Genomic DNA, 27651 nt, shown 5'->3' with positions numbered 1-27651 from the left:
TGTAAAAGTGTTATTATGCCACTAGAGGGCAACAGCACATTGTTGAAAAGTCCCATTATACAGCAAATGTTAGGTTCCATTCAGTTTTTAGAATGATATGGGATAAAATAGGTAATAGCAAAGTTTTTTTTGTTTAAAAACTATTTTTATTTGGTACAAAAGGTGGTACAAAAAGATGCATGATATATGCCGGAATATTTGCAGTAATAACAGGTTGTACATATGAAAAAATAGAAAAATAGTATACAATAAGATAAATATATATTGCCATAGTTTGTGATTAGTGTTAGTACATTTTTTTTTTTTTTTTGTGATCTATAATACAACACAAGATAAATTAGTCTCTTGTGACTGGTAATTCTCAAATTGGATTAAAAAAGGATATAGGGTGTTTAACCCAAGGGTCCCATTTTTTATTACATAAATGGATGGTATTCTGTATTGTATGGAATATTTTTTACATAAGATTAATATTATTGATTCTGGTTTTTAAATGCTCCAGAGGAATTGACTGGGATTTCCAATGAAATACTATTAACCAATGCATTGCTACACAGATTGTATGTATTAATCTCAAAGTAAAAAAAAAATAAAAAATCTACGCTGGTGTTGATTGACTAGATGCAAATTGGATATTTCTTTAACCACTTGCTTACTGGGCACTTAAACCCCCCTCCTGCCCAGACCAATTTTAAGCTTTCGGCGCTGATGCACTTTGAATGACAATTGCGCGGGCATACAACACTGTACCCAAATGAAATTTTTATCATTTTTTACCCACAAATAGAGCTTTCTTTTGGTGGTATTTAATTACAGCTGGGAGTTTTATTTTTTGCTAAACAAACAAAAAAAGATGCAAAAAATAAATAAAAAATCATGTTTAATAGTTTGTTATAAAATTTTGCAAACAGGTCATTTTTCTCCTTCATTGAAGTGCGCTGATGAGGCGGCACTGATAGGCTGCACTGGTGGGCACTGATAGGCATAGTTAAGGCGGCACTAATAGGCACAGATAAGGTGGCACCGATAGGCACAGATAAGGCAGTACTGATGGGCACAGATAAGGCGGCACTGATGGGCAAAGATGGGCACAGATAAGATGGCACGGATGGGTGGCACGGATGGGTGACACTAAGGGGCACTGATAGATAGGTACCACTGATAGATGGGACTGATGGGCACTGATAGGTGGCACTGATAGGTGGCTCTGATAGGTGGCACTGCTGGGCACTGATGGGCGGCACTGATGGGCACTGATGGGCACTGGTAGATGACACTGATGGACACGGATATGTGGAACTGGGGTGCAGCACCGTTGTTGAGGCAGATTGTGGGCACTGATGGGTGGCACTGTGGGCACTGATGTGTGGCACTGTGGGCACTAATGTGTGGCACTATGGGCACTGCTGGGTGGCACTATGGGCACTGATGGGGGGCACTGACGGGGGCACTTATTTATTCCTGAGGTGGCACTGGCAGGGGGCAGGTGGGCCCTGGTAAGCTGGCCGTGATCGGGACTGATGTCCCGATCATGGCCACCGGTGATCGGCTCTTTTTTTTTTTTTCCGGCTCCGTTGTATCACATGATCAGCTGTCATTGGCTGACAGCTGATCACATGGTAAGGGGTCGGGATCAACCCCTTGTTCGGATCCGTGATCAGGCGAGTCTCATAGACTCGCCGATCACAGAGCGCGCCGCGCGCCCCTCAGGGGGCGCGTAGGCCGCTCTTGCACGGGGCGACGTCAATAGATGTAGTCCAGGCAAAGGAGGTCTGCGCTGTAGCCGTCTTTTGGCTATAGCACGGATCTCTAGTGGTTAATTAGAGTGTTTTAAAGGGACCATGTCAGAGACAGAAATTTGGAAGCTGCTGCCTTGTTTTTGAAGGTTCAAACTCTGGTGATGTCATCCTCATTTAGGTTTTACTACACAGAGTTATGCCGCGTACGCACAATCGCACATTCTGACAACAAAATCCATGGGATTTTTTCCAATAGATGTTGGCACAGACTTGTCTTGCATACACACAGTCCCACAATTTTTGGGAAACTCAGAACATCAAGAACACAGTGATGTATGACGAGCCGAGAAAATTGAAGCATGCGTGGAACTTTGTGCGTCGGAATTGTGTACACACAATTAGGGAATTTCCGAGAACGGACTTTGTTGTCGGAAAATTTAAGATCCAGATCTCAAATTTTGTGTGTATCGGAAATCCCGATGGAAAATTTCTGATGGAGCTTACACACGGTTGGAATTTCAGACAAAAAGCTCCCATCGAACATTTTCCATCGGAAAATCCAAACATGTGTACGCGGCATTAGAGATCTGGAACAAGAGCACTTACACAAAGTGTCAGAACTCTTCCAGCTATAAATCTTAATTAGATAATGTGTCATAACAATTTACTATTTTTAAATAAAATGCTGATTTCTCCCTTCTTATTTTTTTATTTTTTTGCAGTGCTGCTGATTTCATTGAGCCTCTTTTAACCATTTCCTGTCTACATGCACTTGTTGCAGTATCAGCTGCACATCTTTGCTGGTGGTGACAAAGGTTGGCCATGCCTACACAATATGTATCAATGCAGTTGCCTGTAGTCTCCACCAGGGGCACAAGTGACAGGGTGACAATGCAAGAGAACAATTGGGAGACAGTTGCCCTCCATAAGTGGAAGTGCCTGATCCTAAAACTTCATGGCATCTATTCTTTTATTGAAAGCTTCAGATTTAAGAAGAATGAAAGCAACTAATTGAAATGACATAAATATGTTGTAGCTCCACTGAGAAATCCTCAATGTGGGAGATAAATGAACCCTCTCCAGACCAGGACCTCTGCCAGAGCCTCTAGCACTGAGCAAACATCTCCAAACTGCAATCCTTGACTCAGTAAAGCTGCCTCCAGGGGCAGCAGCCCCAAGGAAACTGGAGCCCTCCTGGCAGAGGACGGGAACATCCTGGAAAAGGCTCCCAAACATGTATCACAAACCCAGTGACTTTCTGGATGCCTATGTTTTTTTTTGCTTTGTATATTCACATCTGCACTTATATACACTTGGTTACACATGTTTTATAATATTTGCGAGCGCCATATTTCCATAATTTTGAATACAAATGAACACCACACTTTTTAGATATTTATTTGTAAAACATTTTGAAAACCATTTATCATTTTCCTTCCACTTCACAATTATGTGCCCCTTTATGTTGGTCCATCACATAAAATCCAGGGAAAGGCAGGGAAGATGGTTAGAGTTGATGGAAAGATGGATGGAGGTAAATACAGGGCAATCTTTGAAGAAAACCTGTCAGAGTCTGCAAAAGATTTGAAACTGGGGAGAAGGTTCACCTTCCAGCAGGACAACGACCCTAAACATACAGCCAGAGCTATAATGAAATGGTTTAGATCAAGACATATTTGTGTGTTAGAATGGCCCAGTCAAAGTTCAGACCTAAATCCAATTGAGAGTCTGTGGCAAGACTTGAAAATTGCTGTTCACAGACACTCTCCATCTAATCTGATGGAGCTTGAGCTATTTTGCAAAGAAGAATGGGCAAAAATGTCCCTCTCTAGATGTGCAAAGCTGGTAGAGACATCCCCAAAAAGACTTGCAGCTGTAATTGCAGTGAAAGGTGGTTCTACAAAGTATTGACTCAGGGGGGCGCCAGACAAATGCATGCCACACTTTTCACATATTTATTTGTAAAAAAAATTAAAAACTATCATTTTCCTTCCACTTTACAATTATATGCCCCTTTGTGTTGGTCTCTCACAGCCTTTCTCAACCTTTTCAACACAGAAACCTGGTTGAGAATCACTGGTCTATCACATAAAATCCCAATAAAATACGAGTTTTTATTAATGTATTTGCTCTCTATAATGTAATCCTGATTAAAATACCAATTTAATGTGATAAATGCACTTACGATGAAGAGATGACAACCAGGCTCTTTATATCAAATAAACAACTCAGAATCCAAGATGGCAGTGGCGGGATCGCATAGTGGTGTGTAGTGGCGTGTGTTCCGTCTCTGCCCTAGGTGTTCTAATTTTTCTCTACTCTATTCAAAACTAAGAAAAATGTTGCTTTAGTTATACTTTAAATCTTATGTGAATTTTATTTATTGGATTTAGATCTACTTTTCAGCCCTGGAAGATTTTACCCCCTTCCTGACCAGAGTGCTTTGTGCGATTTGGCACTGCGTCGCTTTACCTGACAATTGCGCGGTCGTGCGACGTTGCATCCAAACAAAATTGACGTCCTTTTTTTCACACAAATAGAGTTTTGGTGGTATTTGATCACCTCTGAAGTTTTATTTTTTTGCGCTATAAACAAAAAAAGCGTCAATTTTGAAAAAAACACAATATTTTTAACTTTTTGCTATAATAAATATCCCCCAAAAATATATATAAAAAAATGTTTTTTCCTCAGTTTAGGCCGATATGTATTCTTCTACATATTTTTGGCAAAAAAAATCACAATAAGTGTATATTGATTGGTTTGCGCAAAAATTATAGCGTCTACAAAATAGGGGATAGTTTTATGGCATTTTTATTATAATTTTTTTTTTATTAGCAATGGCGGCGATCTGCTATTTTTATCACGACTGCGACATTATGGCAAACACATCGTACACTGATGACACTATTTTTTGACCATTGTCATTTATACAGCGATCAGTGCTATAAAAATACACTGATTACTGTGTAAATGGCACTGGCAGGGAAGGGGGTTAACCACTAGGGGGCGATCAAGGGGTTAATTGTGTCCTAGGGTGTGATTCTAACTGTGGAGCGGATGGGCTTCAACTCAGATGACAGCGATCACTGCTCCCGATGACAGGGAGCAGTGATCTCTGACATGTCACAAGGCAGAACTGGGAAATGCCTTGTTTACATAGGCACTTCCCTGTTCTGCGGCTCCGTGACACGGTCGCCGGGAGCACGGTCATGCAGTATGCATTGCACGTGTGCCTGCTAGCCCCCCCAATTAAAGGGGACGTACAGGTACGCCAATTTGCCCACCGCTGCCATTGTGCCGACGTATATCGGCGTGCAGCGGTCGGCAAGTAGTTAAGGCCTCTTGCACATGATAATCCTTGTTTGAACATCTACTTGTTGAGATTTTTTTTTCTTGGTATGTATTTAGGCGTATTTTCGCGCATTACAGTGCATTTGCGTTCACGCATTTTTGCATGCACTCGTTTAATACGTGAAAACATATTTTTGCTTTCTTGTTCTACACAATATAAAATGGGCATTTGCGCTCATGAGGCATAAATTACTTACCAAAAAGCAGAATTTTTCTATTTGTTTTTACTGAAGAATTCACGCCGCTTGTTTGCGTGCCTGTGTGCACAGAGACATTACAATTATTGGGCTGTATTTTAACTCAGTAAAAAAAAAACAAAGCTGTTCTGAGCTTTTTCAAGCTGCAGTGGGCAAGAGGCCTAAAGGACACGTTCTGATAGAAATATGGAGGATGCCTGTCTTGATTCTGCCTTCTGAAAATGCTAATCCCCTGGCTGTCATGCTCATATGTTTTCATTTGCTCTTTATAAGTTACTGACCTGAGAAAAACTTGCAGATTGGGATTTATAACTTTAAATCCATTCGTTGCATGTTTCAGGTCAACAGCTCAGAGTGGATTAAAGTTAAGATTACTGTCAGGCAACTAGTATTTTCAGAAGGAGGTCAGCAATGGCAGCTTCTGGTTTTCTTTCAACAAGTTTCCTTTAAATGTATGTATAGATGGCAGTGACTTGCTTGGTCTGGTGGGTGAGGACACGTCTGATGACTGAGCTATATTTGGCTTGATGCTACTCTTACATTAAATAATTCACTTACCTTTGATCATCATCGGTTATGCTTTAATAATGTTATCTAGGTTATGTTCTAATACAATTTATGTCATTGGAAATAATGAGAAGAATGGTACATAGAGCCTTTGAATGCTTCTGTCACAACGAGAGGGGGGAAAGTTCCCAAATTTTGTTCGATGTGTTCCACTATTTTTTACAAGCACTTTAGGCTGTTCTATGCATGAAGGATGTTGAGGTGTGAGAGTGATCATCCAATCATTGGGTCATGGGACTCAATGAATATTTTTGTTACCAGAAATGATGGAAACCTATCTTTATTCGGTATTGAAGGAAATGATCAATTTTCTATAGCTCTTTTTTTAATAATAATTACATTTCAATAATTTTTATTTTTATAATAATTAAATCTCAAATATGGATACACATGTTGGATTTGGTGTTATAATTATCATGTCACTTTTTATTTATATTGTTACCTATTTTACAGTATGTACGTGATCTAATTTTTTTGTATAGTAAGGTTATTGTTAAAATTATTATATATACTTACCTGCTCTGTGTAATGGTTTTGCACAGAGCAGCCTCAATCCTCCTCTTCTCAGGTCGCCCGCTGGCACTCTGGGCCCTCTCCCCTGCCGAGTGACCCATAGTAATGCTATGGGGGCACTTGTGCATGCGTATTCCTTAGCCCCTCCCCCATCCCTCCTCATTGGCTGTGATTGACAGCAACAGAAGCCAATGCTGTTGCATCTCAAGCCAATGAGGAGGGAGAGATCTGGGAGAGCTGCTACTCTCGTGCACACCGCTGGATCGAGATCGGGCTTAGGTAAGTATTAGGGGGGCTGAGAGGAGAGCTGCACATTGAATATTTTTTACCTTCATACGTAGAATGCTTGAAGCAAAAAAACCTTCAGCCTTTAGAACCATTTTGATGCAGCAGATTAAAGACGCATCATGCTTACTTCCCTTTGACATTGGAAGATATCCAACAGTGCCATCAGCACAGAATTGGCAGAAACCAGTATAACTTAGGCCGCGTACACACGTGCGGACTGCCTGACGGACTTGGTCCGCTGAAACGTGTTTCAGCGGACAATCCGCTCGTGTGTGGGCTTCAGCGGACTTTTTCAGCGGACAGTCTGGCGGACTAAGTCTTTCGGAATTTCCGTAATATTGTCCGTCCAACTTTGGTTTCAGCGGACAGTTCGCTCGTGAGTAGGCAAGTTGGACGGACTAAGTATGGCGCATGCTCAGAAAGGATTTACACGGCCGAAGGTTGCATTGCAATGTATTGGACGTCGTATTTCTAGTCCCATCGTACGTGCTGTACACGTCATCGCGCAAGCTTTCAGCGGACTGTCTGTTCGCCGTGTGTGGTCAAGTCCGTTCATTCAAAAGTCGGACGGACTGTCTGTCGGATTGTCTGACGGACTTAGTTGGACAGACAATCCTCTCGTGTGTACGCGGCCTTAGGTTGACGTGTCTATTGACTGGAGATGTCTGGCCAAAAGTGGTCTTCATGGAAGAATCGTGTCCAAAAAGCCATACCTCTGATATGGAAACAAGGCTAAGCAACTGCTGCACAAAAACATAGAAACTGGAGTGCAGAAAAATGGCAGCAGATGCTTTTGACTAATGGATCAACATTTTTAATATTTGGCTGTAGCAGGAGGCAGTTTGTTCACCTAAGGTCTCGAGAGAGGTACAATAATGAGTGTTTGAAGGCACCAGTGAAGTATGGTGGAGGTTCCTTCCAAGTTTGGGGCTACATGTCTGAAAATGGTTTTGGAGATTTGGTCAGGATCTCAATGCTGAGAAATACAGGCAGATACTGATCCATCATGCCATACGATCAGGGAGGGGTGTGATTGGCCCCAAATGTATTCTGCAACAAGACAATGACCCCAAACATACAGCTAATGTAATGTCAGTGTAGAGAGGAACAAGGAGTCCTGGAAGTGATGCTTGGCCCCCACAGAGCCCTGATCCCAACATTATCAAATCTGTCTGACATTACATGAACCTACCTGCCGAATTCCTTCAAAAACTGTGTGTAAGTATACCTAGAAGAATAACAGAATGTGTGACGTAGCAAATAGACTGTAAAAGGCATACATGTACTGTAAGTGAGGAGCACCAACAAATTAGAAATATATAAAAAAAAAATCCAAATTTATTATACAAAATTTAAAAAGGGCATAGTACTAGTAACCACACCCATATGTTGTACCCAAGTAAAGTTCACATCTATAATACAGAAAATATTCCTGTTTATCCAAAACTGGTTCACTTAACAAGCTCAATGTGTTCTGAAAACACTATTTTTTCAAGAGCGCATGTGAACACATATGAATGAAGTCTGGGGCAGAGTCAGTATATAAAAACAGTGTCAAAAGACCTTGTCTTGTACAATACAGTTCCAGTGAGTCAGCAACATGATAGAACAGCATGAAGCATGCAGTGGATCATAGGCGTATGCATGTGGCACCTGCAGTTACCAACAACTATTACCCAACTTCAATAGAATATGCATAGGCAAAAAGTTATATCAACTGGCATCTACCGATACATGATCATCTGACAATAGTGGAGCACACTGGTCATGGATGAGAATTACAGCAGTGGTTTTTACATATGTTTTGTGTGTCAGACATCCATCATGGAGGTTGTTCAAGACTAGCAGGGACTACCCGATCCATACAGCACCCATGCTGCATCCTATACCCCACTATTTTCAAACCTAGACTGCACCTATATATTTTACTCACTGGACTGAAACATAATTTATTACATTAGTATCATGTGTTTTTTTCAGGATTTTTGGTCGATATTCTGATGATAAAATGATAGACACTTAATTTCTTTGTAAGTGGGCAAATCGGCACGGTATTAACCTTATTGCATTATACCATAACCTTTACCACATTTGAACTCCATCTAACTTGCACCTGTGACAAGAGTATACTGTACCTATACTACATGTATGTTAACTGGGACTGCACCAATGCTGTTAAAGGGTCCCAAGGATAGCCAGCAGAAGGACATCTCAAAGGACTGCCCCTCCAGCAATAATTATTCTGCAAGCTCCCTTTTTTTCCCCTGACCCCTTCGCTACCATCATCCTTTTTGTTTGGACAGTGTATTGCCAATCAGTCTAGGACTAGCATCGCCATCATAAATGCACTCTGGTAGTATAGTTTCAGCACTCGGATTACTATTGTTAATCCATTTTATGCTTGCCTAGTTACCAACCATATTGGGTGATTGTATATTAAGTTTGCCTTTACTACCTGTTGGTGGAGATGGGTTTTGCTGTGTGTGTGCTGCCCACAGGATCACCCCATCGGGAGATGAGCAAGCTAGAGTCCAGTAGCAGACAGGTAGGGATCAAGCAGAAGCATAGTCAGTCAACAAGGCAAGGGTTGGTAACAAGTGGTTGCATGTTGTGACCAGGGGAAGCGTAGTCGAGGAACAAGTCAAAGGTCAGCAACATATAGTTGTGAAGATAAGGACAGCTGCAGATACGCAAAGGAGCAAAATATCAGCTGGAGTGAGCACAATAACCTGCCAAACAGGACATGCAAAGGCATAGCTTATATAGGAAGTGAGAGGAGCAAGGAGTTCAAGGTTCACAAGAAACAATGCACAAGGCAGGATTGTCTAAAAGATAACACAGGGTGCCATCCAGTATCTCAGGTTGCTCAGAAAGAAAAGCTACTGCTGGACATAGCAAAGGTCATGGGTTCATATCCTGCTCCTGACAGGTATATACAGTATATTTAGGGGTAATGTTATTATTGTTTTGTTAATCCTACCCAGTCTTTCTCACCCAGAGTTCCTCTTAAAGTGGTTCTAAAGTTGAAACATTTTAAAGTTAAAATAAAAAAAGGCCCCACAACCTGTCCTAACCCCCTGAACTTTAAACACCTGATTCCAGGTCAACACTCCAGCTTTGCTTCCAGCACTAGAGCCGATCCTCTCATTTTCTGGTCCAACAGTAAAGACGGAGGGCAGTGGAGCCATAGGCTCCTGCTCTATCAGTCAAACACCTGCAGGGAAGGAGTGTGGGTGTGGCTTACTGGCACTGCGTGTGTCTATGGCTGCAAACAGCACAGATAGGGAGAGCGCCCATACAGGTGCCTTTTTAGCACCTGGCTTGCTACAGGAAGCACCTGGAGGAAGGAGCAGACAGCAACAGTAGGGGACTGCAAGAGGAGGTGGCAAGTTACTTTTTTGTGTATTATCATTGCATAGAGCAGGTAAGTATAATATATTTTTAAGTAGAAATAAAAAATAACCTTAGTATTAATTTTCAGATTCCTACTTCTAGAGGTTACTTAAAGTGTTACTAAACCCACAAAAGTAAAATCAGTCTGTATATGCATGCTTTTTATACTCACTGTGGAACTTAAAGCACAACTTCAGTCATTTTTTCATCTTTCCATCTATTAAATCTTCTGCCCTTGTTGTTTTAACTTTGGATGGTAAAACATTTTTTTTCTGTCAGTATATACCTTATACAGCCCACTTCCTGTTTCTTGTCTGGTAAAAAGGCCTAGGTTAACCACTTGCCGACCAGCGCACGCCGATGTACGTCGACAGAATGGCACGGGCAGGCAAATGGGCGTACATGTATGTCCCTTTAAATTTGCCGCCCTGCCATCGGGGGCGCGCCGCCGGCGGCGCGCTCCCATGCTGGTTGGGACCCCCGTGAGTCCGGTTGCGGGACCCGCGGACTCGATCGTCTCACGGAGCGGCCAAATGAAGAAATGCCGTTGTAAACAGCATTTCTCCATTCTGCCTAGCAACTAGTGACGCTGATCTCTGCTCCATGTGATTGGAGCAGAGATCAGTGTTCACTAAATGAAAGCCCAACCCCCCCACAGTTAGTAACACACCCCTAGGAACACTTAACCCCTGCACTGCCACCCACTGGTTAACCCCTTCACTGTCAGTGTCATTTAAACAGGAATCACTGCATTTATATAGCAGTGATTACTGTATAAATGACAATGGTCCCAAAAATGTGTCAAAAATGTCCGATGGGTCCCCCACAATGTCGCAGTCACAATAAAAATAGCTGATCGCCACCATTACTAGTAAAAAAAAATAATAAAAAATTATTAATAAAAATGCCATAAAACTATCCCGTATCGGCCTAAACTGAGGGAAAATTTTTTTTTTTATATATTTTTGGGGGATATTTATTATAACAAAAAGTAAAAAATAATGCGTTTTTTAAAAATTGTCACTGTATTTTTGTTTATAGCGCAAAAAATAAAAACCGCAGGGGTGATCAAATACCACCAAAAGAAAGCTCTATTTGTGGTAAAAAAAGGACGTCAATTTTGTTTGGGAGCCACGTCGCACGACCGCGCAATTTTCAGTTAAAGTGACGCAGTGCCAAATCGCAAAAAGTGGTCTGGTCTTTGACCAGCAAATTGGTCCGGTCTGAAAGTGGTTAATGACATCATGTTCAGCTCTCTGGCTCACGTTTGTCAGTTTGCCAGGAAGGGAGGGGGGTCAGTCATAAGAGGACCAATGAGAGCTGCAGAGCTGGAGGTGTGTCTGTGTAAATCCAGGAAGTAAACAGGCAGCAGCTTCAGCTGCCCACAGTTAAAATGGTTGCAGCCAGACTCGAAAGAGGGAGATTTCTGCAGCATATTTACCAAGTACAGAATCACATTATATACAAAATAATATGCAATTGTATAAGGACCCTAAAAGAAGGGACACAAGTACCATCCAATACAAAAGGACTCTAAAGGCAAACAGAGAAAAAGCCTATATCATAAAAATATCATTTATTTTAAAAAAAATTATTAAAAAACATGTATAAAAACATAACAATTCATACAGTACATTTTGTGCAAAACAAGAAAAGATTTACACATAATACATTCTCTGCAAATTCTAACATGAATACAGATTCCTCCATTAGCCTGACATGTTTCAGGAAAATTATCCCTTCCTCAGAGGCGTTGTTGGGAGAAACTAACAATATATTCTGAAAAAAAGGTAAGAACAGTCTTAACAAAAACATCTTTCAAGGCAACATCAACATTGCAGTATCTGAGCATGTCCAATATACATTCCCATATTGAATTATGTAAGAAAATATATATGTGTATGCCAAAGCAGTTTTGCTTAAAAAGGTAAATAAACTTTGCCGCTGTTTGTGAATGAATGAAATACTTGTATAGCGCACAATGCGAACTGAATCGCCTCTAGGCGATTTTGTCCACCGAAAAACGATGAACCCTGCCCGAGCTCAGAACAGTCCTCACAGAGGTCCCCACGGGGCGACCACCACAGCACAGCCAACCATAAACCCTGAGGGCTGAGGGATAATAGAGTATCTTGTTATGATTAAATTGATATGTAAAATTTATATACCAATAAGCCTCAGAAAATGTATTATTTTAATATGGGGGGGGGGGGCTTGCTTCCAAATATATTATAAAGCCTTTTTTAATATGCCTACAGAGAATGTTCAATCCAATAGTCAACAATTGTGAGTTAGAAGTCCATCTGAATGAAAACAAACAGGAAAAGGAGACAAACAAATTTGTACAAAATAATATGCAAAGTTGTTGTAGGGACGCTTCAGAATGGCAAAGATGTTTTTATTACAAATGATCTGAACAGACTGCAATTCCTCTTTAAGGGATTAATCCTCTGCATTGTGTTAAAAGGCAGTTTTATCCCATATGCACAGATCCTCCCCTCCTGCACTGTCTATCTGGGGAAAGTCAGCTAACACAGGCAGGGTAGTCGACCTGCACGTGCTCAGTTGTGTCTTTTATGCTGGAGAGAACATTTACTTGTTCATCAGAGCTAGCCAGGTCACATGATATTGACATCACACATGTGGGCGTGTATACAGGCTGTAGTGGAAATCTCCTCCCATCTGAACTCTCAGCACTGGAGAAACCGTGCAGTTTATCATGTAACCGTGGTATACAGATCATCCAAAAAGGTATATAGTGTCAGTATTTTAATGTAAGCTTATAAGCTGTGGGCACTGTGGGGGGGGGGGGGGGTGAACTGTTTTCATTTTACTGGTTTTAGTAACACTTACAATTTTAGTCAGTGGCAAAATGATCTCCTATCTACTCTGACCACCAATGCTAGAGGGATACTTTCTACAGATTACCAATGTATGGGGCCACTTCTACACTGACTACTGATGTTAGAGACAAAATAATTTATATTATCTGCATTTATTTAGTCATCATTATTATTAGTAATTTTAAGATTACTACTGAAAATTATTTAGTCGTATATAGCAAGTAGGTGATAAAAAAAATTATCTGGTTTGTGTGTCAAACATTCCCGGTACATCACATTTTTTAATCCTTCATAGAAAACTTTCTACAACTTTGATTGATCGTGCCAATGTTCTTTATGCTGTAGGTATATTCATTTTCATTTTCAGCAGGGGATCCCTGAGACCTGTAAATTAAGGGTTCCTCCAGGGTAAAAGAATAGGAAAAGCTGATCTAACCTTATGTGATGAGCCTCCAAGCACTGAAGGGTCGTGTTCTGTTTGGCTTGTTTTCTGCAACATCACAGAGCGATCATGTGCTGCATATGATTGATATTTTTCCATGGTTAGCTTTAACATTTGCAACTTGGATGGTATATTATTTTCCCTATACATGTTTATATTTGCTGTTTACCTAGCAACTTCATTTATGTTCCTATACAGTGCCTTGAAAAAGTATTCATATCCCTTGAAATTTTCCACATTTTGTTATGTTACAACCAAAAATGTAAATGTATTTTATTGGGATTTTATGTGTTAATACTTTGTAGAACTACCTTTCGCTGCAATTACATCTTCAAGTCTTTTTGGGGATGTCTCTAACCAGCTTTGCACATCTAGAAAGTGAAATAAATTTTTGCCAATTCTTCTTTGCAAAATAGCTCAAGCTCTGTCAGATTGGATGGAGAGCGTCCTTAAACACAGTGGCGGCTGGTGAAGTTTTAGGATGGGGGGCACCAGACCCGCCCCTTCTTTTTTGACCCTTCCCACTTGGTGAAAATGGGTGTGGTTTCAGTGAAATAGTGGGCGTGGCTCTAAGGTGGTGTGGTTAGCGTCTGAGATGAACGAGGGATGGAGGGAGAGGGAGAGAGGGATGGAGGGACAGCAGGCTCAGATCCTACACAACAATAGAAATATGTGTATTCTAGAAAATTTAACAATCAGCAGATAAAGATACTCCAAACACCTGGTGTTAGCACTTCAATCATCCATGGTTGTTATGGTGTCAGGATGTTTGAACCGCATTATTTTATTATTACATTGTAATATAAAATAAAATCATTCAACTCACCATAATGCAAAATCAGTGGGAGCCTTTTTTTTAAAGGGTCAGCCTGTGCACCCCCTATGGACGGGTGCCACAATTTTCAAGTCCTGCCACAGATTCTCAATTGGATTTAGATCTGGAGTAAAAGTTCCGGGTATTATGTGTACCCACATTTGCGAGTGGGGAGTGTTGATACATGACACATTTGCTGGTATTTTTTACACTGTTTTGAAAAGGAGAACAGTGAGCAGACGCATTGTGAAGGAGCTCCAGTGAACCTGCTTTAATCCTGAACCATCTGTGCATCTGCTGCCCTGGGGACAATTCCTACTCCAATGGATTGTTCATCTGGCTCCCCTGTACCGATCCTGACCTGTATTTTTCATTCTGCCTACCCGATCGCTGGATAAATCTGGCCGTTGCTGGCTAACCCCAATTGCGGCCTGCCGCCATCTTTCAGGCCTCAATCCAGCACCATCCTCACTCCTGCTGGCCCGGAGAGTGTTCTTACTTGCACAGACTGTACATCTACATCCTCTGCTCAGGCATTACCTATATTTTTAAGCCTGCTTGCTGGATTACCTGGCTGCCATCAGCTCTACTCAATAGTGGTCTCCTGGCCTCCTGTGCCTCAATTTAGGACCATCCTTACACCTGCTGGCCCGGAGAGCATTCCTGCTTACACAGATGGTACCTCAGCATCCCCTGCTCTGGTCCTGCTCTGTATTTTTGAGTCTGCCTGAGTGATTGCTGGATAATCTGGCTGTTCGCCATCTGACGGCCTCCTGTGCTGACGGCAGCCATCTTGCTACACCTGGACCAGCCAAAAGGACACAGAAAGTTTCAGCGGCCATCTTGCTACACCCTGGACAGAAAAAAGGACAAAGAATTCTACTAACTTTAAGACTTTTAAACTTTTAAACATTTACCTAAACTTTTTTTTACTTTAACTCTTTAGCTCTCTCCTTCCGACGTTACCCGGGTTGCACCAGCCTACAGCACCTGCCGCCGCTACCCCTTCCATCACCACACACCCCATCAGTGCCACACCAACTCTGCTCCAGGACAGAGCCCAAGCGGCGCCATGGCACCTCGAGACACTCACTTCATAACACGCACCCCAGAGCACTCTCCCATCAGGTGCACCATCAATTATTCATTTGACACCCTCTGCAGCCTAAGAAATACCGCTACAACATTACTAACCACCACCCAAATAATACTACGAAAATAATAACTTTTAAGAACAAATTTGAAACCAACCATCCAAAACAGGCATACATCACATCCAGGACAACACCTATCATGTGCCCTGATCAACACTAGATCAGCAGTCAAGCACAAACATGAAATTCATGATTTTATCAATAAACACAACACAGACTGTCTCTTCATCACGGAAAGCTGGCTAACACCTGACGGTAACACCATTCTAGCAGAGGTAGTGCCTGAGAACTACCGCATCCTAACTGAGCACAGAGCCGGTCAAAGAGGAGGTGGCCTAGCAGTGATCTACAAATCTCACCTCATGTTCAAAAAAAACATTTTTACAGAGCTCACTGTCATTCATGGAAACACTCACACTTCAATGTCAAACAACACCCCAGGACACCTTTCACATACTACTGTGTTACCGACCACCGGGACCAAAGTCATGGAGTGCATGACTAATAGTTGTCCTGTGGACAGATTCTCCCACCTGAACCTTTTATCAAATTCATCTCTACATACACCTTGAAAACCAAAAATCTCCTGCTACTTGGGGACTTTAATCTCTGGGCAAACTCCTCCCAGGACTCCATCTCTACCACTTGCATCAACCAACTGGAAGAACTAGGCCTGCAGCAACTGATAAATTCTCCCACGCATGCTTCGGGCCATACCCTCAATCTCATCCTCGACCTAAAAGGCGAACGAAGGTTCGCAGTGCAAGGAACACGGCTATGGAATGTTCTACCCATGGACATCTGCTTGGGAGAAAACTATCTGGCCTTCAGGAAGAAGCCCAAGACCAATCTCTTCTGAAAACCCAGACGGACACTGGCAAAAGTGCCCTAAGACGATTTAGTTCGCATATGTAGCGCTATACAAGTTATTAATTCATGGACTGGGCCATTCTAACACATGAATTTGCTTTGATCTAAACCATTCCATTGTAGCTCTGGCTGTATGTTTAGTGTCGTTGTCCTGCTGGAAGGTGAACCTTTGCCCCAGTCTCAAGTCTTTTGCAGACTCTAACAGGTTTTCTTCTAAGTTTGCCCTGTATTTGGCTCCATCCATTTTCCCATCAACTCTGACCAGCTTCCATGTCCCTGCTGAAGAAAAGCATCCCCACAACATGATGCTGCCACCACTGTGTTTCACGGTGGAGATGGTGTGTTCAGGGTGATGTGCAATGATAGTTTTCCACCATACATAGCGTTTTGCTTTTAGGCCAAAAAGTTTACTTTTGGCCTCATCTGACCAGAGCACCTTCTGTGTCCCCCACATGGCTTCTCCCAAACTGCAAACAGGACTTCTTATGGCTTTCTTTCAACAATGGCTTTCTTCTTGACCACTCTTCCATAAAGGCCAGATTTGTGGAGTGCATGACTAATAGTTATCCTGTGAACAGATTCTCCCACCTGCAATGTGGATCTCTGCAGCTCCTCCAGAGTTACTATGGGCTTCTTGGCTGCTCATCTGATTATTGTTCTTCTTGCCCGGTCTATCAGTTTAGTTGGAAGGCCATGTCTTGGTAGATTTGTAGTTGTGCCATACTCTTTCCATTTTCAGATGATGGACTAAACAGTGCTCCATGAGATGTTCAAAGCTTGGGATATTTTTTCTATAACCTAAGCCTGCTTTAAACTTCTCCACAGCTTTATCCCTGACCTGTTGTGTTCCTTGGCCTTCATGATGCTATTTGTTTGCTAAGGTCCTCTAACAAACCTCTTAGGGCTTCACAGAACAGCTGCATTTATACTGAGATTAATTAAAGCAGAAACAGTCCTATGGCCACATCCATAAATAATGAATATTCTTTATATACTGAGATTGAATTACACACAATTGGCCTCTATTTACTGATTAGGTGACTTCTGAAGGCAATTGGTTCCACTAGATTTTAGTTTTAGAGTAAAGTGGCTGAACACAAATGCACGCCACACTTTTCAGATATTTATTTGTAAAAAAAAATTAAAACTATTTATCATTTTCATTCCACTTAACAATTATGTGCCACTTTTGTGTTGGTCTATCACATAAAATCCCAATAAAATACATTTACGTTTTTAGTTGTAACATGACAAAGTGTGGAAAATTTCAAGGGGTATTTCAAGGCACTGTATATTAGTTGCTCTCCTCAATCAGTATTAGCTCATGAAAAAATTTATTTCAAAATGACCAATAAATAGTGAAGTTTACAAAATGGCTTCAAACTAGTGCTGCATATATACCGTATTTTTCGCTCCATAAGACGCACCTGACCATAAGACACACCTAGCTTTTAGAGGTTGAAAACAAGAAAAAAAAATATTCCAAACCAAATGGTGTACTAAAATATTTTCCAGTGCCCATAAAAAAGGAAGTGACCATTACCATAGAAATGCAGAGTGACCATTACCATAGAAATGCAGAATACCATTGCCTTACCTGATGTTATCCCAGCGGCCTGCTTATTCCTCCTGTCCTCGGTCCGTGCTCCTCCTCCTCCCCGGCCATTGTTCCTGAGAGCCGACTCCTGCCTTCGCCTCTTCCTCCGGCCCTCTCCTGTCAGAGTCAGCGGCCCTGCGTTTCTCTGCCTCTATGGTGCCAGGCTTCTCGAGGGACAGCTGGCACTTCTCCCTCCTCCATCAGGCCACTATGCACTAAGTGGTTGGGTACGGCTGGGTATCGCCGAGTATGGCTGGGTATTACCGGGTATGGCTGGGTATTGCAGAGTATTGGCTGGGTGTGGCAAATTATTGACAGAGTATGGCAGAGTATTGTCAAGGTATTGCAGAGTATTGTCAGGGTATTGCAGAGTATTGGCAGGGTATGGCAGGGTATTGCAGAGTATTGGCAGGGTATGGCAGAGTATTGGCAGGGCATCGCAGAGTATTGGCAGGGTATGGCAGAGTATTGGCAGGGCATCGCAGAGTATTGTCAGGGTATGGCAGAGTAATGGCAGGGTATGGCAGAGTATTGGCAGGGTATGGCAGAGTATTGGCAGGGTGTTGCAGAGTATTGGCAGGGTATGGCAGAGTATTGGCAGGGTATGGCAGAGTATTGGCAGGGTATGGCAGAGTATTGGCAGGGTATTGGCAGAGTATTGGCAGGGTATGGCAGAGTATTGGCAGGGTATAGCAGGGTATGGCAGAGTATTGGCAGGGTATTGGCAGGGTATTGGCAGGGTATGGCAGGGTATTGGCAGAGTATTGGCAGGGTATTGGCAGAGTATTGGCAGGGTATTGGCAGGGTATGGCAGAGTATTGGCAGAGTATAGCAGAGTATTGGCAGGGTATGGCAGGGTATTGGCAGGGTATGGCAGGGTATTGGCAGAGTATTGGCAGGGTATTGGCAGAGTATTGGCAGGGTATTGGCAGGGTATGGCAGAGTATTGGCAGAGTATAGCAGAGTATTGCAGAATATTGGCAGGGTATGACAGAGTATCGGCAGGGTATTGCAGATTATTGGCAGGGTATTGGCAGAGTATTGGCAGGGTATTGGCAGAGTATTGGCAGTGTGTTGGCAGAGTATTGGCAGGGTATTGCAGAGTATTGGCAGGGTATTGCAGAGTATTGGCAGGGTATGGCAGAGTATTGCAGAGTATTGGCAGGGTATGGAGGGATGGCTATGACTGCACTTGTCACAGAGCAGCACTGTGGGCACTACAGATGCAGCCCACAGCACTGCTGCCATCCGATCTCTCCCCTCCACTGTACAGATCTGTACACAGAGGGGAGAGAGGAACCGGTGTCATCATGACGCTGGTTTATTTACAAGTGATCTCTCCGTCATTTGACAGAGCGATCACATTGTAAACGGCCGACGGGTGCACCAAGATGTTGATTGATAGAATTTAGGTGCACTGTAACAACTGTCTACCTTAATATTTGCAGGCCTAGTTTCATCAGGCACACCAGATGGGCTTATTATATACACTGTGCGTTCAAAGCAATGAATTCAGCTCAGGGACATTATAATCTTCAGTTGAACCTACAATTACACAAATGTTTGCTTTGTAAAAGGTCACCACAGCACAAATCCTGGAAGCAGTTGGAAAACCAGAACAAAAATTGTTCAGGAGGAGCTATTAAGGTCTAGCAAATATGTACCAGAGCAGATCAATAGCTTGTAACCCATGGCAACCTATTGTATTCTAATAACCTTACTAGTGCAAGCAAACCATTGGTTCCTATGGATGCAGTAACTGTAGCTATTTGTTTCTCATTGGAAATATTGTAGAACATCATATGACCATCATATGACCTTAATACCTTTTGTTACAGATAATTAATTTTATTACAGATCATCTACACTTCTTTTGCAATAAAAGTGGACATTCAATTAGAAAAGTCCACCCCCTCCCCCACCGCCACCACTCTAAAAAAAATGTTATTTTGTTTCTGGGAGGTACCTTCTTCTGACAGGTATCCACTCCAACTCACCCAATTCTGACCTAGGTGAGAATTAAATCAGCTTGGCCCACCACTGCCCACTGAAAACCTCCTGGGATGTGTGTTGTGTCCCAGGAGGTTGTGGGTAGGCAGTGGTGGGCCAAGCTAATGTAATTTTCACACCATAATCCCCCCTCCACCAAATGATTTGGACCTGTGCACAAAGCAAAGTCCATAAAGACATGGATGAGCGAGTTTGGGGTGGAGGAATGTGACGGGACTGCACAGAGTCCTAATCTCAACCCGATAGAACACCTTTGGCATGAATTTGAGTGGAGACTGCAAGCCAGACCTTGTCGTCCAACATCAGTGCCTGACCTCTCAAATGTGCTTCTTGGAAGAATGGCCAAACATTCCCATAGACACACTCCTAAACCTTGTGGGCAGCCTTCCCAGAAGAGTTGAAGCCTGTATAGCTGCAAAGGGTGGACCAACTCAATATTGAACCCAGTGGCGTAACTAGAACCTTCAGGGCCCGATGCAAGAAACCATGAAGGGCCCCCTGAACCCCAGCCAGGGCCCTTCCCTCCGAGTCCGGCGGTGGAACTCCAGGGTGTGGTCACAGGTATGACCTTTGTGAGCCCTGTAGTTCCACCACTGGTTGGGGAGAACAGACATCGGACTGAGCGGCAATGCATGGAGCAGGAAAGGGGTAATCTGAGGAGCCGGCCGAGGACACAGATCATGCGGGGAATGCACAACTAAAGAGCAGCCAGTGCGATTAGTAGAGCATGGAGCTCTGCTAGTCAACCTCCACCTCCAGCCACCCGTGTGCATGGTGCACTGGTACCCCTAGCTGCCTATGCTGCTGCCGGCCATATGTAGAGGGGGCTGCATGGGCCCCCTGCATCACAGGGCCCAGTTGCGGTCGCGACTGCTGCACCCCCTATAGTTACGCCCCTGATTGAACCCTACAGACTAAGACTGGGATGCCATTAAAGTTCATGTGCAGCATAAAGGCAGGCATTACAATACTTTTGACAATATAGTGTATTTTCCTGAGCAGTAACATTCAGTTTTCATTGACTTCAATGGGGTTTGAATTTGGCACCCGACCTTCAATAATGTTCACTAAACCCGCCTTGAACGAAACTCAGCTATGTTCATATTTCTAACTAGGCCAAGAACATTGTTACTGGAAGGATCACAAGGTGAAAATAAAAGAAAAAAAACCCTTGAAAAAAGAAATTGAATGCAACCACCACATCTACACAGGGCCGTCTTTGATATTGATTGGGCCTTGGGCAAAAATTTTCTTAGGGCCCCCCTCTCCCCATGCAATTTCCCTCTCCACCTTCTCTGAGATACAATAAATAGCAGCTAGACTTAAAATCAGTTTGCTGTATCAGATCAGGCAGCTATTGCGATTAGTTGCCAGAGGTTACAGCATATCATTACTGCTTACTGACTGGTTATTAGAGGTTACAGCACTCCTTAAGGCTCACTGATTAGTTGCTAGAGATTACAGCACATGGTTTCTGCTTGTTGATTGGCTGCTAGAGATTACTGTACAGTAATACTGCTCACTGGTTGCTATAGGTTACAGCACATCTTCTCCTCACTGCAGAGGGGCATGATATACATATGAATGCTGCCTTATTTACATATCACTGTTGTTGGCCTCAGCTATTTACATATGCATGTCACTGCTATTTACATATGAATGCCGGGTATTTACATGTAAACACGGGGTCTGCAGGTGAGTCATCTGTACACAACAATAGGGCAGAGCTGGGCAGCATTAGTACCAGCACTTCACACTGAGATATCGGGACACAGCACATGACTAAAATTTCAAGGGACAAGGGAATGTAAACTGGGATAGTTGGCAAGTATGAGGCAGCTGCTTTGGGCCCCACAACAATAGGGTGGCACAGTGGTGTAGTGGTTAGCGCTCTCACCAAGCAGTAAGAAGGGTTGCTGGTTCAAATCCCAACCACGACACTACCTGCCTGGAGTTTGCATGTTCTCCCTGTGCCTGCGTGGGTTTCCTCCGGGTACTCCTGTTTCCTCCCACAATCCAAAGACATGCAGGTAGGTTAATTGGCTTCTGTCCAAAATTGGCCCTAGTATATGAATTGGGACCTTGGATTGTGGGCTCTTTGAGGGTAGGGACCGATGTGAGGGGGCAATTGTAGACACTCACTCAGGTTGAACTGGATGGACTGGTGTCTTTTTTCAACCTTACTAACTATGAAACTATGAAACAATGACAGGGCCCAGGGCAGCTGCCCCTTTTGCCCTGCCTTAAAGACGGCCCTGCATCTACAGACTGGTAAGCTGCAAAATATTACACTTTTATTATTATTTATTATTTAATTTGCTCATCTTAATAGTTGAGATGCATCTCCAGACTTGTGAAAAATTGGACAATGACCACGAATATAGCATTATACCTTTTGGTGCTTAATATGTTACTGATGCCATTGTTTATATAACTGAAGAATGATCACATTCTTATTAGCATATTTAAGACCTTTACTTGGACATTGACTCACAATTATTTAAAAGTCAATAAACAGCCATCAATACAGAATGTAGATAAGACAGACACAAGAGGCACCCGTTTTCTGCAAACACCAAACTCCATCAATAAAATGAAATAATCTTGTAGTGTACATACACAGTACTCTTTGTTCTTCTTGTATTAGATTATTCATGAGTCACTAGACATGCTGTGAGTAGGTGTTGGGACCAGGCTCAGAGTAATTCACTTACTGGAGAAAAACAAAAATTCCCAGTGCTGCTAAAATCATTCCTCGATCAGTAATGTCGGTGCTGGAGGAAACAAGACTATGGCAAGCATATGTTTTTCTTTTCTATTTCATTGGGAAGGTAATAGCATATGTTCTGTTTAAATTGTACACAGCTGTCTCCAGAAAGTTGTCAATAAAGTTGTTTGTGTTCTCTTTTATTTGAACATTGCTGTCCAGTAAAAGCTGCAAATAAAGTTATTTATATTGTATTTCGCTGATATATGGTGATCAAGTCAATAAAATAGATTTTAATTAAAGACAAGCATGAAAGTACTCTGGACATAATAAAGATGAACAACACCTTGCTTTCTGTGACTTAAAGTGATATTGAACACAAAAACAAAATGTAATGAATTGGAGCGTACCAGTCCTTAAGAAAGAGGTATTAAACCTAAAAGCCAACATTTATTATTTAGTAGCTACCAATTCTTACATGTGATGGCTCTTTTTTAGCATTGCTTCTGTTTTTACCTGGTGATCCAGCCAGTAAGGCTGTTGTTTTTTGAAAAGAAAAAGCTATCTTGCAGATGTATCAGTTACAGGAATGATACAAACCATTCAACTATGATGGGTGCTTATAATTATCAGTTGTAGCTATTTATGTAAAATCTTTATACCAAAAGAAAAACATTTCTGTAAACTGCTTATGAAGTGTTAGCTGGAGTTTGGCTTCAGTTTGTTTTTAGTTTAGTGTTTTTAGATCTGTTAGTACAGCTAACACTCCCACCCCTCCCAGACTGACAATGATGCTGTGCAAAGGTGTCCCTGTGCTTGTTCATCCAGAATGTAGACACTCTATTACAGGAGATGTGTTACTACTGACCAAATCACCAAGTGAAAACAGAGGGGAAAAAAGACTAAAAAGGGAAACTAATGTAGCCACCACATCTAATGACTGGTAAGCTATAATACATTCAATTTTTGGTTTTGAGTTTAATACCACCTTAAATGTAGGGCTACATTCATTTTCTTTTTCCGTTTTTTTTCTCCTTTATTCTCATCTGGTGGGGATCTGGCCAGTAACACACTCTAGATCAGTGATTCTCAACCAGGGTTCCGTGGAACCCTAGGGTTCCTCCAAAGGTTGCTAGGGGTTCCTTCAGCATTGGACAATTTCTGCCTCTCAAATAAGTTCCCACCGACACCATTGATCTTTTTAGCTATCTGTAAGGAGGTAATTTTTCCCAATGACCAGAAGTGTAAGTACCATTCTTTCCACTGACCATCACACTAATGTATCACGAGTTGTAGATTTCAAATTTTTAGCAGGGGTTCCCCCGAGACCGAAGAACTATTTCAAGTGTTCCTCTTTGTTGAAAAGTTTGAGAAAGGCTGCTCTAGATGGAGGAGCAAGGGAAACACCTTTGAACAGCAGCATTGCCATTCTAGGTGTGGGTAGTGTTAGAATAACTGGCAGATTTAGATGGACTTGCCTAATGAATTAAAGCTGAACTTAAACTAACAATTGTAAGCAGTTACAGCAACATATTTTTTCCTTTTGGGATAAAGGTTTTACTTAAATGGATGAAAGCTGATCATTATAAACCGGGGTAAAAGCTTTGTCTCAACCCTCTAACTGCCATGTTTGCTGGACAGCTTGGTCTTTTAAAGGAAATTGAAACATATCAGACTTACTGACCAGATTAACAGGTGAAAATAAAGGAAAAAAAAGAAAAAAGAAAAGTAATGCCTTCCATTGTACACCACCACTGCTGCATAACAATGGCCTGAGGAGGACCCGGAGTGCTGAGTCCAGGTTTGCCAAGTGCCAGAGTCACCTAGGTGCAGAGCAGAGTGGACTAATTGCTGCGTGTGACTGGATGGTGAGCTGTAATATCACTAGGACCAGTGATCTCCTGCTGTGGGGATTTACTATCTGCTGCCAGAGAGAATAAGCCCTTTAGGAACTGATCATCTAGTAGCCTTATTGATGCCTGCAGGCTCAACTGGGACTAGTCTCATGAGCATCAATGGTACAATTGTGTCCCAACTCTAGCCGGCTGAAGAGTTAGGACTTTACATCTGTTATACAGAGAATTAAAGCGGTAGTAAACCCGCAAATTTTTTATTTATTTTTTTAAACCTGCAAAGCAAAAGGCATAATGAGCTAGTATGCACCGCATACTATCTCATTATGAAATACTTACCTTAGAACGAGGCCCCGACATCTGGCACGATCCACGCCGAGGGAGCTGACATGCTTCCTCAGCGTTTCTTCCGGGTATCGCGGCTCCGGCGCTGTGAGTGGCCGGAGCCGCGATATCGTCACTCCCGTGCATGCGCGCGGGAGATTTCATTCCGGCCGCCGGCCACTGCCGGATTTTCAGGCCGAGAATCCCCTTGTGCGCATGCGCCGCTGCAGTCAGCGGCGCATACCGAGGGGAATATCTCCTAAACCGTACAGGTTTTGGAGATATTTTTTTTACCTGCAGGTAAGCCTTATTATAGGCTTTCCTGTAGGTAAAAGTTAAAAATTCGAGTATACAACCACTTTAACCAACTGCTTATGTAATTTCAGTTAATGCTTATATGCACTGTTTGTTGCTGCCTTCGCTAATTCATGAGTTAATCCCAGTCTAGTGGTACTCGACTCTATTCTAAGTTACCCTGACATATTAACTATACTGTCTAGTGGACTGTGTCTGAATCTACCTTCTGTGTGTTCATTTATGTTCAAACCCCCATTTATTCTAACACGTACCAATATATTTACCACTAAACAGACTTGTGTCTTTTTCCTGGTGCTAATTCACAACCAAGTTAAATGTATCTATACAACAAAACCAAAAAACGTGTAGTATAAGTGTAAAGGCTGACCGCAGGGTAAGCCTGTATTTGTAGGAGGAGTCAGGCTGCATAAAGCCTGCCCTCCTCTGCCTCCTTCTCGTTGGACGTCGGGTCTCGTGTGGCTGACGTCACTTCCAGCTGGTCGGAGGAGGACGGCGTTCTGCTGTAATGGCGCTCGTGGATCGGGGGCGGCAGCCGCTGTCTGCACGGGGGAGCCTTCCACCCGCCTCCTTCTTCTCCAGCTGCTTCTGCTGGAGGGGAGGGGGGTTTGGACGTCGGGTCTCGTCTTGTGAGTTTGTTTTGGGATGAGAGGTTCATGCTGGGAGGGCTCATGTCGGACACTGGCTGGGAGACTATCCGCCCACCTTCATTTCACCGCAGGGATATCTGGCTCCTCGCGGGGACCGCTCCCCTGCTTCTCCCAGTGTTCCCACGGGGGGGGGGGGGTGGTCAGCCGCCGGTCTGCTCCCCTCTGTGCGGATCTGGCTCTACGTGGGGGCTGCCCGCCCTCCTCCCGTTGTTCACGCTGGGGGAAGGGGGGTGTTTGGCCGCCCGTCCGCTCCTCTCATCGGGCTTTTCTGGCTCCAAGAGGGTGCTGCCTGCCCGCTCTTCCCGGTATTCACCCCGGGGGGAGGGGGGGTGTTTGGCCGCCCGTCCGTTCCTCTCCTTAGGCTGATCCGGCGCCATGAGGGTGCTGCCCGCCCGCTCCTCCCGGTGTTCCCGCCGGGGGGAGGGGGGGTGTTCGGACGCCCGTCTGCTCCTCTCCTCAGGCTGATCCGGTGCCATGAGGGGCCTGCCCGCTCCTCCCGGTGTTCACGCCGGGGGGAGGGGGGTGTTTGGCCGCCCGTCCGCGCCTCTCCTTAGGCTGATCCAGCATGGATGACAAGCCTGAAACAAACTGCATGATTACAATTAATGGCTCTGCAATCCTTTAAAAAAAAAAAAAAAAAAAAAGTTAACTATTCTTCCTCAGTATTGATTGTTTTCTAAAGACCGATTCAGGGAAAGCATTCAAGCAGGACATGTTTGTTATATTTATAAAAAAAAAAAAAAAAAAAAATGTTTTTATTTTTAAAGACAATAGGAAATAACCATTCCCTTGTTTCAAAATCTTATTTAAGCAATAGTGTCCATATGTGGCTCTATCTCTTACTTCCAGCCACACCGCCTGAGCTCCACGTGGCGTGCCCTTCCCCCGCCTGAGCTCCACGTGGCGTGCCCTTCCCCCGCCTGAGCTCCACGTGGCGTGCCCTTCCCCCGCCTGAGCTCCACGTGGCGTGCCCTTCCCCCGCCTGAGCTCCACGTGGCCTCCCCCCCGCCTGAGCTCCACATGGCGTGCCTCCCCCCCCCCGCCTGAGCTCCACATGGCGTGCCTCCCCCCCCGCCTGAGCTCCACATGGCGTGCCTCCCCCCCCCCCGCCTGAGCTCCACATGGTGTGCCTCCCCCCCCCGCCTGAGCTCCACATGGCGTGCCTCCCCCCCGCCTGAGCTCCACATGGCGTGCCTCCCCCCCCCCGCCTGAGCTCCACATGGCGTGCCTCCCCCCCCGCCTGAGCTCCACATGGCGTGCCTCCCCCCGCCTGAGCTCCACATGGCGTGCCTCCCCCCCCCGCCTGAGCTCCACATGGCGTACCTCCCCCCCCGCCTGAGCTCCACGTGGCGTGCCCTTCCCCCGCCTGAGCTCCACGTGGCGTTCCCGCCTGAGCTCCACGTGGCCTCCCCCCCCCCGCCTGAGCTCCACATGGCGTGCCTCCCCCCCCGCCTGAGCTCCACATGGCGTGCCTCCCCCCCCGCCTGAGCTCCACATGGCGTGCCTCCCCCCCGCCTGAGCTCCACATGGTGTGCCTCCCCCCCGCCTGAGCTCCACATGGCGTGCCTCCCCCCCGCCTGAGCTCCACATGGCGTGCCTCCCCCCCCGCCTGAGCTCCACGTGGCGTGCCTCCCCCCCCGCCTGAGCTCCACGTGGCGTGCCTCCCCCCGCCTGAGCTCCACGTGGCGTGCCTCCCCCTGCCTGAGCTCCACGTGGCGTGCCTCCCCCCCGCCTGAGCTCCACGTGGCGTGCCTCCCCCGCCTAAGCTCCACGTGGCGTGTCCCCCCCGCCTAAGCTCCACGTGGCATGTCCCCCCCGCCTAAGCTCCACGTGGCGTGTGTCCCCCCCGCCTAAGCTCCACGTGGCGTGTGTCCCCCCCCGCCGAAGCTCCACGTGGCGTGTGTCCCCCCCGCCTAAGCTCCATGTGGCGTGTGTCCCCTCCCCGCCTGAGCTCCACGTGGCGTCCCCCCCGCCTGAGCTCCACGTGGCGTCCCCCCCCCCGCCTGAGCTCCACGTGGCGTGTC

The sequence above is a fragment of the Lithobates pipiens genome, unplaced genomic scaffold (assembly GCF_037356315.1).
Source record: "Lithobates pipiens isolate NorthernLeopardFrog02 unplaced genomic scaffold, aLitPip1_a1.2 Scaffold_22, whole genome shotgun sequence".
Taxonomy (NCBI): Eukaryota; Metazoa; Chordata; class Amphibia; order Anura; family Ranidae; genus Lithobates; species Lithobates pipiens.
The sequence above is the reverse complement of the archived record's forward strand: the minus strand, read 5'-3'. Positions refer to the sequence as shown.